This window comes from Haliotis asinina, chromosome 12, assembly GCF_037392515.1.
Source record: "Haliotis asinina isolate JCU_RB_2024 chromosome 12, JCU_Hal_asi_v2, whole genome shotgun sequence".
In the NCBI taxonomy this organism is placed as follows: domain Eukaryota; kingdom Metazoa; phylum Mollusca; class Gastropoda; order Lepetellida; family Haliotidae; genus Haliotis; species Haliotis asinina.
In genome coordinates, this window is record NC_090291.1 from 7,782,843 (window position 1) to 7,797,496 (window position 14,654).

Below are 14,654 nucleotides of genomic sequence, written 5' to 3' on the forward strand. Positions count from 1 at the left end.
AATTTGTATGTGTATATATTCAAACAACCATGAGAGATAATTAGTGTTGATGTTCTTTACTGCAGAGAAGCATGGATGTGGAAGTGATGGCTAAAGATGATCCACAGATATGGTAAATATGAAGATATTAACAGACACCTATCTCTAGCAGGGACAGAGATATCACATTGTAGATAATCTGTGTTTAACCTCCCAAGAGCTGATGAAGGGTCCAACTGTGCTACAGTATCAGAGACAGTCGGCTGAGATATTTAGCTTGTAGAGATTAGTAATGCACTAAGTAAAACCCCCTTGATGTTTGTCTTGACACCGGTGAGAACATTGAGTTGTGATTCAGGCAGAAAGGAGGGTAGGGGTGGGTGCAGCTTTTTGGGAAGATGTTAATCATAGAGTTGTGATTCTGGCAGAAAGGGGGTAGGGGTGGGTGCATCTTCTTGGGAAGAAGTTACATATTGAGTTGTGATTCCAGCAGAAAGGAGGGTAGGGGTGGGTGCATCTTCCTGGGAAGAAGTTATGCATTGATTTGTGATTCCAGCAGAAAGTGGGTAGGGGTGGGTGCATCTTCCTGGGAAGGAGTTACACTTTGAGTTGTGATTCCAGCAGAAAGGAGGGTAGGGGTGGGTGCATCTTCTTGGGAAGGAGTTACACTTTGAGTTGTGATTCCAGCAGAAAGGAGAGTAGGGGTGGATGCATCTTCTTGGGAAGAAGTTACACATTGATTTGTGATTCCAGCAGAAAGGAGAGTAGGGGTGGGTGCATCTTCTTGGGAAGAAGTTACACATTGAGTTGTGATTCCAGCAGAAATGAGGGTAGGGGTGGGTGCATCTTCTTGGGAAGGAGTTACACTTTGAGTTGTGATTCCAGCAGAAAGGAGGGTAGGGGTGGGTGCGTCTTCTTGGGAAGAAGTTACACATTGAGTTGTGTTTCCAGCAGAAAGAAGGGTAGGGGTGAGTGCGTCTTCTTGGGAAGGAGTTACTCATTGAGTTGTGATTCCAGCAGAAAGGAGGGTGGGGTGGGTGCGTCTTCTTGGGAAGAAGTTACACATTGAGTTGTGATTCCAGCAGAAAGAAGGGTAGGGATGGGTGCGTCTTCTTTGGGAAGGAGTTACTCATTGAGTTGTGATTCCAGCAGAAAGGAGGGTGGGGTGGGTGCATCTTCTTGGGAAGGAGTTACTCATTGAGTTGTGATTCCAGCAGAAAGAAGGGTAGGGGTGGGTGCGTCTTCTTGGGAAGAAGTTACACATTGAGTTGTGTTTCCAGCAGAAAGAAGGGTAGGGATGGGTGCGTCTTCTTTGGGAAGGACTTACTCATTGAGTTGTGATTCCAGCAGAAAGGAGGGTGGGGTGGGTGCGTCTTCTTGGGAAGGTGTTACACATTGAGTTGTGATTCCAGCAGAAAGGAGGGTAGGGGTGGGTGCATCTTCCTGGGAAGAAGTTATGCATTGATTTGTGATTCCAGCAGAAAGGAGGGTAGGGGTGGATGCATCTTCTTGGGAAGGAGTTACACTTTGAGTTGTGATTCCAGCAGAAATGAGGGTAGGGGTGGGTGCATCTTCCTGGGAAGAAGTTACACATTGAGTTGTGATTCCAGCAGAAAGGAGGGTGGGGTGGGTGCGTCTTCTTGGGAAGGAGTTACACTTTGAATTGTGATTCCAGCAGAAAGGAGGGTAGGGGTGGGTGCATCTTCCTGGGAAGAAGTTACACATTGAGTTGTGATTCCAGCAGAAAGGAGGGTGGGGTGGGTGCGTCTTCTTGGGAAGGAGTTACACTTTGAATTGTGATTCCAGCAGAAAGGAGGGTAGGGGTGGGTACATCTTCCTGGGAAGAAGTTACACTTTGAGTTGTGATTCCAGCAGAAATGAGGGTGGGGTGGGTGCATCTTCTTGGGAAGAAGTTACACATTGAGTTGTGTTTCCAGCAGAAAGGAGGGTAGGGGTGGGTGCATCTTCCTGGGAAGAAGTTACACGTTGATTTGTGTTTCCAGCAGAAAGGAGGGTAGGGGCCAGGGTGCATCTTCTTGGGAAGAAGTTACGCATTGATTTGTGATTCCAGCAGAAAGGAGGGTAGGGGTGGATGCATCTTCCTGGGAAGAAGTTACACATTGATTTGTGTTTCCAGCAGAAAGGAGGGTAGGGGTGGGTGCATCTTCCTGGGAAGAAGTTATGCATTGATTTGTGATTCCAGCAGAAAGTGGGTAGGGGTGGGTGCATCTTCCTGGGAAGGAGTTACACTTTGAGTTGTGATTCCAGCAGAAAGGAGGGTAGGGGTGGGTGCATCTTCTTGGGAAGGAGTTACACTTTGAGTTGTGATTCCAGCAGAAAGGAGAGTAGGGGTGGATGCATCTTCTTGGGAAGAAGTTACACATTGATTTGTGATTCCAGCAGAAAGGAGAGTAGGGGTGGGTGCATCTTCTTGGGAAGAAGTTACACATTGAGTTGTGATTCCAGCAGAAATGAGGGTAGGGGTGGGTGCATCTTCTTGGGAAGGAGTTACACATTGAGTTGTGATTCCAGCAGAAAGGAGGGTAGGGGTGGGTGCGTCTTCTTGGGAAGAAGTTACACATTGAGTTGTGTTTCCAGCAGAAAGAAGGGTAGGGGTGAGTGCGTCTTCTTGGGAAGGAGTTACTCATTGAGTTGTGATTCCAGCAGAAAGGAGGGTGGGGTGGGTGCGTCTTCTTGGGAAGAAGTTACACATTGAGTTGTGATTCCAGCAGAAAGAAGGGTAGGGATGGGTGCGTCTTCTTTGGGAAGGAGTTACTCATTGAGTTGTGATTCCAGCAGAAAGGAGGGTGGGGTGGGTGCATCTTCTTGGGAAGGAGTTACTCATTGAGTTGTGATTCCAGCAGAAAGAAGGGTAGGGGTGGGTGCGTCTTCTTGGGAAGAAGTTACACATTGAGTTGTGTTTCCAGCAGAAAGAAGGGTAGGGATGGGTGCGTCTTCTTTGGGAAGGACTTACTCATTGAGTTGTGATTCCAGCAGAAAGGAGGGTGGGGTGGGTGCGTCTTCTTGGGAAGGTGTTACACATTGAGTTGTGATTCCAGCAGAAAGGAGGGTAGGGGTGGGTGCATCTTCCTGGGAAGAAGTTATGCATTGATTTGTGATTCCAGCAGAAAGGAGGGTAGGGGTGGATGCATCTTCTTGGGAAGGAGTTACACTTTGAGTTGTGATTCCAGCAGAAATGAGGGTAGGGGTGGGTGCATCTTCCTGGGAAGAAGTTACACATTGATTTGTGATTCCAGCAGAAAGGAGGGTGGGGTGGGTGCGTCTTCTTGGGAAGGAGTTACACTTTGAATTGTGATTCCAGCAGAAAGGAGGGTAGGGGTGGGTGCATCTTCCTGGGAAGAAGTTACACATTGAGTTGTGATTCCAGCAGAAAGGAGGGTGGGGTGGGTGCGTCTTCTTGGGAAGGAGTTACACTTTGAATTGTGATTCCAGCAGAAAGGAGGGTAGGGGTGGGTACATCTTCCTGGGAAGAAGTTACACTTTGAGTTGTGATTCCAGCAGAAATGAGGGTGGGGTGGGTGCATCTTCTTGGGAAGAAGTTACACATTGAGTTGTGTTTCCAGCAGAAAGGAGGGTAGGGGTGGGTGCATCTTCCTGGGAAGAAGTTACACGTTGATTTGTGTTTCCAGCAGAAAGGAGGGTAGGGGCCAGGGTGCATCTTCTTGGGAAGAAGTTACGCATTGATTTGTGATTCCAGCAGAAAGGAGGGTAGGGGTGGATGCATCTTCCTGGGAAGAAGTTACACATTGATTTGTGTTTCCAGCAGAAAGGAGGGTAGGGGTGGATGCATCTTCTTGGGAAGGAGTTACACTTTGAGTTGTGATTCCAGCAGAAAGGAGGGTAGGGGTGGGTGCATCTTCTTGGGAAGGAGTTACACATTGTGTTGTGATTCCAGCAGAAAGGAGAGTAGGGGTAGATGCATCTTCTTGGGAAGAAGTTACACATTGAGTTGTGATTCCAGCAGAAAGGAGCGTAGGGGCGGATGCATCTTCCTGGGAAGAAGTTACACATTGAGTTGTGATTCCAGCAGAAAGGAGGGTAGGGGTGGGTGCATCTTCTTGGGAAGATGAGTTACTGGGTTGTCTTGACAATAAGAAGAAATACTAACATTGTTGAAGAGACAGTTTGTATTTTTCTGCCATACTTTAATCAGTCCGTATATTTAACATATGAACAAATTGTGTTTGATTACGCATGCACGCACGCACGCACGCACGCACGCACGCACCCACGCACCCACGCACCCACGCACCCACGCTCCCACGCACCCACGCACCCACGCACCCACGCACACCTTATGGCTCCTGAATGAAAAGGATATTCTGGCCAGAGTTGAAGTTGGTTATCTTGGTCTTCAAGCAGACAACCCAATCAGAGAGAGTACGTGTGGAATATCAAGTGTTATGGGACTTCAGAAGTGATGAAGGATATATGAATGCATGATATGTGTCAATTTGGGGGGATTTTGTTGATTTGGGGAAGGAAAAGGAAATTATTACCTCATTTTTATATATTTTGCCTAAGTACACTCTTCCTTAACTCAGACAACTAGCTAGCCGGAGAGGAAACGTTGTCTTCAAACTTGATCATCCAGGTAATCAATACTTTGCCGCTGTAATCATAAGATGGGTGGTTTGTAACAAAACTGATCATAATCATAAATATTTTCTTATGTTTTTAAGGCAGTACAAGATTACAGTCATCATTAGAGTGGCGCTGTGCTCATTCTGAATTCTGTCATTTTTATCTTCTAATCAGGAAGTTGCATGAAGTCCTTTGCTGGCCAGTTATACATGTTATGTGATTCATGTGTTCCAGGACTCTCACAAACAAGGTGAATAGACTTTGCATAGAATAAACTTTATATCACCTTATGATGAGATATTATAGTAGACTTTCTAAATGGTATAAACTTTAATACAGGGTATTAACATTGGCCAACATTTAATTCAATAGTGATAAGGAAGGAGATAACTAGCTGGTATTCCCTCAACACATAAATATAGTTTGTTGAAAACATAACATGAAATATTGCACCTAGATTGAAAGGTTCCATGTTGAGATGATCAGTCTCTATGGTGGGACAAGGAGCACATTGTTTGTTTGTGGCTAGGGATGAGATTTAATGGAGGTTTGTGAGATGGCAGCAGCCATCACCGTGCTGCATGTCACGTTCAGGGTGAGCCGATAATTCTGCTAAAAACTGACACTCAGTTAAGAGAAATCAGGGAAAATTGAATGGGATTTTTTACCTGCCGAGTCAAGGTCACTTTCTTGAAATGCCCTGACCTGTGGAAGATCTTTATGGACTTTCTTCCCCCAGTAATCTGACTGGGGACGCTTCTGCTTTCTTCCATCAGTAATTTGACAAGGGTCTCTTTAAACTTTCTTCCACCAGTAATCTGACTGGGGACTCTTTGGGTTTTCTTTTCCCAGTAATCTTACTGGAGAGGGCTTTCTACCTACAGTAATCTGACTGGGGACTCTTTGGGCTTTCTTTTCCCAGTAGTCTGACTGGAGAGGGCTTTCTACCCACAGTAATCTGACTGGGGACTCTTTGGGTTTTCTTTTCCCAGTAGTCTGACTGGAGAGGGCTTTCTACCCACAGTAACCTGACTGGAGAGGGTTTTCTACCCACAGTAATCTGACTGGAGAGGGCTTTCTACCCACAGTTGTCTGACTGGAGAGGGCTTTCTACCCACAGTAATCTGACTGGAGAGGGCTTTCTACCCACAGTAGTCTGACCGGAGAGGGCTTTCTACCCACAGTAATCTGACTGGAGACTCCTTGGGCTTTCTTTTCCCAGTAATCTGGCTTGAAAATTTGAAAACCAATTTTCTACACTTTAAATGTATCGCTGGCAAGAAACCATTGTCATATTGTTGGGTGCTGCACTGAACTCAAATGTGTCTGAGAGCTTTATTTGAGGTGAGTCCTTTAGACTTAGAACTGGTGACAATACGTCATCCAGTTAAGGACCCCTTTGGAGAAAATTATTTTTTGGTCTAGATGCCAAGTATTTTACACCACATTCACCAATATTAAGCTGTTTGATGACAATCGGTATTGATAGTCAGATCTAGACCAGATGATTAAGTGACTTACATCATGAGCAACAGTGCCTGCCAGTGAAGTAGGATGACATACAGTTAACCAGGACAGCAACACTGACCACCTAATGCAGGTAGTCATGTCAAGGACCATATACATATACATGGTCTCTGGTCATGTCTTACAACCAGCAGACTCAGTCCTCACCTAGAGTTCTATGTATCTGGAGTCCAGTCCCACACCAAGAATGATGCATCACTGTTTCACCAACAAAGTATCTGACTTGCCCTTCACTACGGCTGGCAGGATTGTGCTGGCTATAGCCATGGTAATATGTTATGACACTGAGGCTTGGAACCATATGTTATCCAATAAAAACACCTGACCTATGGCAACCATCCCTGATAACATTCCCCCTCCCTCTCCTCACATAACATGCCACTTGTGAATGACAAGACATCTTGTTAACATTTGTCACAATATTGCGGTTTGTAGACATCCAGTGTCTAATAGATTAAATTGGTTAACTTCTCTTTGTTCATCCTGGCCTATCAGATCAAGTGGCAGGGCTGTTTGTTGGTGTGTTTCTCTCACACATATTTGTCATTACACCGCTGTCACTTGCTGTTGCCCATCCTCCGATGGCCATTGATGGGATGTGCTGATGTATGGATGCTGTACATGGTTCAGGTTGTTGGAGGTGTCAGGGAGCATGACAAATAGTGTGCTCTCCTGGAGAACTTGGCGTTAAGTGTATTGGTTGGTTAATCTGAGATAAATTGGCAGTCATTATGTTTAGTCTGCTTGATCTTCCATAGAGCTGGAAGGATATGTTGAATGGGATTAGTTTCTGTGAGGAACAAACCATTTCCTGCTTCACTGAGTAGCAGTTAACATGCCTAGGTCGGTTATAGAATAGTATTTGATAACAACATTACTAGTATATATATGTTATATCTGGGATTAGACTTTCTCAGTAAAGTACAAATTCTAGAACCTTTTGTGGGGTTGAGTCTGGGATTTCAACCTACACAAGGTGTAATTCAACCAAGGGTAATCCCAACTATGGCATTATTATGTTACATTTGACCACTTTCTAAATGCCATTGTACACTGATGGTTTGCTTGCATAGGAACCGTGATAATGTATGCTTGTCAGATGCATACACATTCCATTTTTGTTGAAGACATGGTGGCTGAGTGGGTTAGATGGCTAACTTTGTGTGCTGGTGATTAGGTACCTGTCTCTGAAAGTGTGGGTTCAAATCCTGGATGGGACTCAACCCCACAAAATTACGACTAAATATGTACTTTACTGAGAATATGTAATTCCAAATATAGCATATGTTACATTTGTTAAATGTGTAACATATGTCCTCTTTCTAGATGCCATTATGTATATACTACCAGTAAAATCAGTATTTTAAGAAAGAAGCAATGTATTGGGGCCCTGTTCAGGTGAGCTGCGGGTGTGTCGACACTTTACACTTGTGACCTTAGTTGAACTATATGTGTTCCACAGTCTCTCCTTCACTACAGACTTGAAGCAACTCAAAGAATGTAGTGGCAATGTTCTTCCTCCGATGAGTTTTCATATAAGTGCTATGCAGACTCAGTGTATTATAGCAAATATCCAACTGAAACTAAACTCACTCACTCACTCACAAATATATTCAACATTGCACATATGCTCACTGATCTTCTGAACAACTACAAAATCATGGCACTTCCTGTTCCCTGACATTAGTTTCCATCACAAAACATGACAACAATTAACAAACAGATCATGTTTGTTATTTCAGTTATTTATTTGACTTTCATTTGTAACTATATCCATATATATTTACATTTTATTGTAAATTGGACTGTGTGCTTCAGTGCTTTGAAAATCTTTTCTAACAACTATGGTACTGAGTTATCTTGAATCTGCTTGTGGTAGCTGTAATTTTGATCATGTTGAAATTCTCTTCAAGGTCATTGCAGCATGTTGACGTCATTACAGCAGTTTGGCAATGTTGAATGCTAAATACAGACTTCATTCGCAAAATGTTCATCGAAAGGAAAAGAAATTCTTCACAGAGGAACTTGAACCTTAATCTTCCTTTACACTTGGGCCTCTTTTTCAAAAGGAACTGTTTGTTGCTATAGACATTATGTATATTCAGAGACTAAGCTCTGGTTCCATGAACCCAATCATCCTGCATGGAGAGCAGGACAGCCAGTCACCTACTGGATTATCCAGCAGGATAGACATTCACTTAGTGGATTTTCCAGCAGGATAGACATTCACTTAGTGGATTATCCAGCAGGATAGACATTCACTTAGTGGATTTTCCAGCAGGACAGCCAGTCACCTACTGGATTATCCAGCAGGACAGCCAGTCACTTAGTGGATTTTCCAGCAGGATAGACATTCACTTAGTGGATTTTCCAGCAGGACAGCCAGTCACCTACTGGATTATCCAGCAGGATAGACATTCACTTAGTGGATTATCCAGCAGGACAGCCAGTCACCTACTGGATTATCCAGCAGGATAGACTTTCACTTAGTGGATTATCCAGCAGGACAGCCAGTCACCTACTGGAATATCCAGCAGGATAGACATTCACTTAGTGGATTATCCAGCAGGACAGCCAGTCACTTAGTGGATTATCCAGCAGGACAGCCAGTCACCTACTGGAATATCCAGCAGGACAGCCAGTCACTTAGTGGATTATCCAGCAGGATAGACATTCACTTAGTGGATTATCCAGCAGGACAGCCAGTCACTTAGTGGATTATCCAGCAGGACAGCCAGTCACTTAGTGGATTATCCAGCAGGATAGACATTCACTTAGTGGATTATCCAGCAGGATAGACATTCACTTAGTGGATTATCCAGCAGGACAGCCAGTCACCTACTGGATTATCCAGCAGGACAGCCAGTCACCTACTGGAATATCCAGCAGGATAGACATTCACTTAGTGGATTATCCAGCAGGACAGCCAGTCACTTAGTGGAACATCCAGCAGGACAGCCAGTCACTTAGTGGATTATCCAGCAGGATAGACATTCACTTAGTGGATTATCCAGCAGGACAGCCAGTCACTTAGTGGATTATCCAGCAGGATAGACATTCACTTAGTGGATTATCCAACAGGACAGCCAGTCACCTACTGGATTATCCAGCAGGACAGCCAGTCACCTACTGGAATATCCAGCAGGATAGACATTCACTTAGTGGATTATCCAGCAGGACAGCCAGTCACTTAGTGGATTATCCAGCAGGACAGCCAGTCACCTACTAGAATATCCAGCAGGATAGACATTCACTTAGTGGATTATCCAGCAGGACAGCCAGTCACCTACTGGATTATCCAGCAGGACAGCCAGTCACCTACTGGAATATCCAGCAGGACAGCCAGTCACCTACTGGAATATCCAGCAGGATAGACATTCACTTAGTGGATTATCCAGCAGGATAGACATTCACTTAGTGGATTATCCAGCAGGACAGCCAGTCACTTAGTGGATTATCCAGCAGGATAGACATTCACTTAGTGGATTATCCAGCAGGATAGACATTCACTTAGTGGATTATCCAGCAGGATAGACATTCACTTAGTGGATTATCCAGCAGGACAGCCAGTCACCTACTGGAATATCCAGCAGGACAGCCAGTCACCTACTGGAATATCCAGCAGGATAGACATTCACTTAGTGGATTATCCAGCAGGATAGACATTCACTTAGTGGATTATCCAGCAGGACAGCCAGTCACTTAGTGGATTATCCAGCAGGATAGACATTCACTTAGTGGATTATCCAGCAGGATAGACATTCACTTAGTGGATTATCCAGCAGGATAGACATTCACTTAGTGGATTATCCAGCAGGACAGCCAGTCACCTACTGGATTATCCAGCAGGACAGCCAGTCACTTAGTGGATTATCCAGCAGGATAGACATTCACTTGGTGGATTATCCAGCAGGACAGCCAGTCACTTAGTGGATTATCCAGCAGGATAGACATTCACTTAGTGGATTATCCAGCAGGACAGCCAGTCACTTAGTGGATTATCCAGCAGGATAGACATTCACTTAGTGGATTATCCAACAGGACAGCCAGTCACCTACTGGATTATCCAGCAGGACAGCCAGTCACCTACTGGAATATCCAGCAGGATAGACATTCACTTAGTGGATTATCCAGCAGGACAGCCAGTCACCTACTGGATTATCCAGCAGGACAGCCAGTCACCTACTGGAATATCCAGCAGGATAGACATTCACTTAGTGGATTTTCCAGCAGGATAGACATTCACTTAGTGGATTATCCAGCAGGACAGCCAGTCACTTAGTGGATTATCCAGCAGGACAGCCAGTCACTTAGTGGATTATCCAGCAGGACAGCCAGTCACCTACTGGAATATCCAGCAGGACAGCCAGTCACTTAGTGGAATATCCAGCAGGACAGCCAGTCACTTAGTGGATTATCCAGCAGGACAGCCAGTCACTTAGTGGATTATCCAGCAGGATAGACATTCACTTAGTGGATTATCCAGCAGGACAGCCAGTCACTTAGTGGATTATCCAGCAGGATAGACATTCACTTAGTGGATTATCCAGCAGGACAGCCAGTCACCTACTGGATTATCCAGCAGGACAGCCAGTCACCTACTGGAATATCCAGCAGGATAGACATTCACTTAGTGGATTATCCAGCAGGACAGCCAGTCACTTAGTGGATTATACAGCAGGACAGCCAGTCACCTAGTGGATTATCCAGCAGGATAGACATTCACTTAGTGGATTATCCAGCAGGACAGCCAGTCACCTACTGGATTATCCAGCAGGACAGCCAGTCACCTACTGGATTATCCAGCAGGATAGCCAGTCACCTACTGGAATATCCAGCAGGATAGACATTCACTTAGTGGATTTTCCAGCAGGATAGACATTCACTTAGTGGATTATCCAGCAGGACAGCCAGTCACTTAGTGGATTATCCAGCAGGACAGCCAGTCACTTAGTGGATTATCCAGCAGGACAGCCAGTCACCTACTGGATTATCCAGCAGGACAGCCAGTCACTTAGTGGATTATCCAGCAGGATAGACATTCACTTAGTGGATTATCCAGCAGGACAGCCAGTCACTTAGTGGATTATCCAGCAGGATAGACATTCACTTAGTGGATTATCCAGCAGGACAGCCAGTCACCTACTGGATTGTCCAGGAGGACAGCCAGTCACCTACTGGATTATCCAGCAGGATAGACAGTCACTTAGTGGATTATCCACAGGATGCAGTAGAAGACATGTTTATTGTCACAGAGAGTTATAAAAATCTGGAAACTGGAGCAGTGCTGGGAGCAGCTGGTCTACATGGAAGCTGGTCATTGATAGGAACGTCCAGAACAGACCTTGATAATAACTGTGGGAACAAAGCTATGGGGTTGTTTGTAGAGCAGTCTCTGACTATCCTAGGGATACAAGACCCTGTGCTTGTTGACCAAGCAAGATGTCTGATTGTGTTCAGCATACAAGATCTTGTGGTCGTTGGTCGGCCAATGTTTGTTGCCTTCAGTATACAAGACTTTGTGTTTGTTGTCAGGCGAGATCTGATTGTATTCAAAATACAAAACATTGTGCTTTTTGGTCAGAAAAGATCTGACTGTCTTCAAGGTACAAGACATGTCATGTTGGTTAGGGATGATCTGACTGTCTCCAAGACATGAAACCTTGTGCTCATTGGTCGGACAAGATCTGATTGTCTTCAAGATTCAAGACAATGTGCTTGTTGATCAGGCAAGATTTTACAGTCTTCCATGTAGTGTTGGGAAATGGTTGAAAGCTCATACTTGATAATTGGCTCATTACCAACAAGCATTCATCAAAAAGAATTGGTTAGCATCATTTTTAAGATTTTCTTATTCAGGTTGTTACTCCAGGTAGGTATAACATGATTCTCTGCTGGTTTTTGAGAAACTGTGCAAATTGCATTTGCAAATTTCCCAATCAATGCAAAGTGATTCAGCTTGGTGCTTTAAAGGGGCACTGATCCAGAACATTTTCCTTGGACTGGTTGTTGCATTCAGTATTGTTTTTCTCCCTTGAGTAACCAGATTATATCACAGAATTTTTGACAGGTTCAAAAGTAGCATAAATATAGTTTCATCAACAAAGATGAGATCTTTTTCACTCTGTGATATTTCCATCTTCATTATAACAAACAAAATCATATGTAAGGTTAACCAGGGAGACTATATATAGAGGGAGAAATAACTACCCAAAAGCCCCTGAACGTATGCCATGGGTATTTACGAAACCAGTGTAGTATTTAGGATTGAGCCCGGTTTATTTTCAACAGCTGATTAAATTTGCTGAGTGTTGTGACAACTGAAATCCTACATGTAGAAGATAAATTAACTATTTGTTGCTTCAGTTTAAGTCTAATAATTGGTATTAGTGTCAGTATTAAAATAGTAGATTTGTAGTAAAGTTTCAAGTTGGCATGTTATAGCTCACTGGCTTCCATTTTCAATTCATCACGAAGATAGACTAAACACTTCTTTCACACATTTGTTTAATATTTAGAATGCATGTAGTTGCTAGTAGTAGTGACAGTTTTATGACTTAAAAAATTGTTAGGGTGTATTTGAGGTGTGTGAAAAATATGACATATCATCGATATGTTCTGATCTGGCATTGAAATGCTAGACGCCGTTGTTTGACTGTTTCTAGTTATTTCTTCAAAAACATCTTTCACATACACCTTTAATTCATATGAGGGGAATGTACTATCAGGTGTTTGCAAGTAATATTGATAGTTTCATAATCTAAAAAGGAATGTTAGGGTGTATTTGAGGTGTGTGAAAAAAATGACATATCACTGATCTGATCTGATCTGATCTACCATTGATGCTTGTGGGCTATAGTTCCATAACTTCTTTCTTGTTGATCTTGTTCTTGTTGATCTTTTTATTTGGCAAAACTGGGAAGGTGTTTACAACGCTTTGTGACAGTTTTAAACTTTCTAATTTTGAGGGGTGTTTGACAGTGTCAGTTAACATTTGGTTAATGTCCATTGCATTCCCACATACAATAAGATATCTGCATTAATTATTAGTGTAAACAAAAATGTCTCAAAGCTGATGTTAACAAATGTTCTCGCGATACTTTTGTGTTCTTTAACACGTTTTGATGATGGAATCCTGTGGTGTATCATTTATTCTTTCATTCATTCACATATGTACTTCTTTCTTCTATTCTTTTTTTATTTCTTTCAGTCATTCACATATAATTATTGCTGTTATTTGCTGTTCATTGTAAAATTCCAATTGATACAAAAAACTGGCTGAAGTTCTGTTAAACACAGCTGAAGTTCCACTGGGAATGTGAGCCAAGTCACTGTGTGTGTTGGAGAATACCAAGGCACACATTAATTAGTACAAATGTTAAAGAAAGCAAGCGAGTGACCTATCCCTGTCGTAGATTATCCCTGGCTTAACCATCTGCCAATGGTAAAATATGTTAGGACTGAAAAATAACAAAGTCAGTATCTGTCTTCATATTTTTGTCTTATGATCCTAATTAGTTGATAATATTATCATATCTGTATGCATTTTTAAACATAATAAAGACCACACAGTCAGCCTGTAGTGAATTTATAATATGACTGTAGTGTCAAGACATTTTATACATCACCAACGTGAATCTTCTTTCACACACAACCCTAGGTGTGACCTCGTGTATGTTGTCTGTCTCAACTGAATGATGACAAATAACATATGTAGGTTTACACAACCAAATATGGGTTACAGTAAGGGAGTATTGCATGCACTTTTCATTGTCTGAAAAGACTTATTGTGCATAAGAAGTACATACATGCATTTGCTGTGTACCTCGTCACGATCAAGGGAGAAGGTACCAAGTGAACCAGCTTTACAGCTTGATTTCATAATTGGACTGTTGGCAAGAAACATAAATCGCTTTGGATCAGTGCCCCTTAACGTGATGAGTAGTATATCATTAACATAAACTTCCTGGATTCTTCAAGAAATATTCTGTTATGTGTTTTCAGTAAAAGAAGTTTTCTAAGAATTAAACATATTTTCAGGCCCTGACAACTTCTAAGATACGTTTCATCGTCAAATGGTTCAAACACTGAAACAGTAGTTCCCAAATAGTTTGAGTATGAGAATATGTGGACGATTGCTTGGTTGTTTGGTCATTGCGACCAATTTCCGACTATTTCAGTTAATGGGAACACCACTACTACCCTGTGCTCGTTGGTCATCCATTATTTCAATGAGGGGTTTGTATTTTCTGAGATGATTGTGAGTGTGTTGAATGCATTCCACTCAGACATCTAGCAATGACCTGGGCCTCTCAACAAGGTTGTGCTCACCTGGCACTATTGTGCTGGACAACCATCTACCAGTGACCTGGGCCTCTCAACAATGTCAAGTTCACCTAGCACTATTGTGCTGGATAACATTTACCAATGGCCTAAGCCTCTCAACAAGATTGTGCTCACCTGGCACTATTGTGCTGGGTAACCATGTACCAATGACCTGTTCCTCTCAACAAGGATGTGCACACCTAGCACTATTGTGCTGG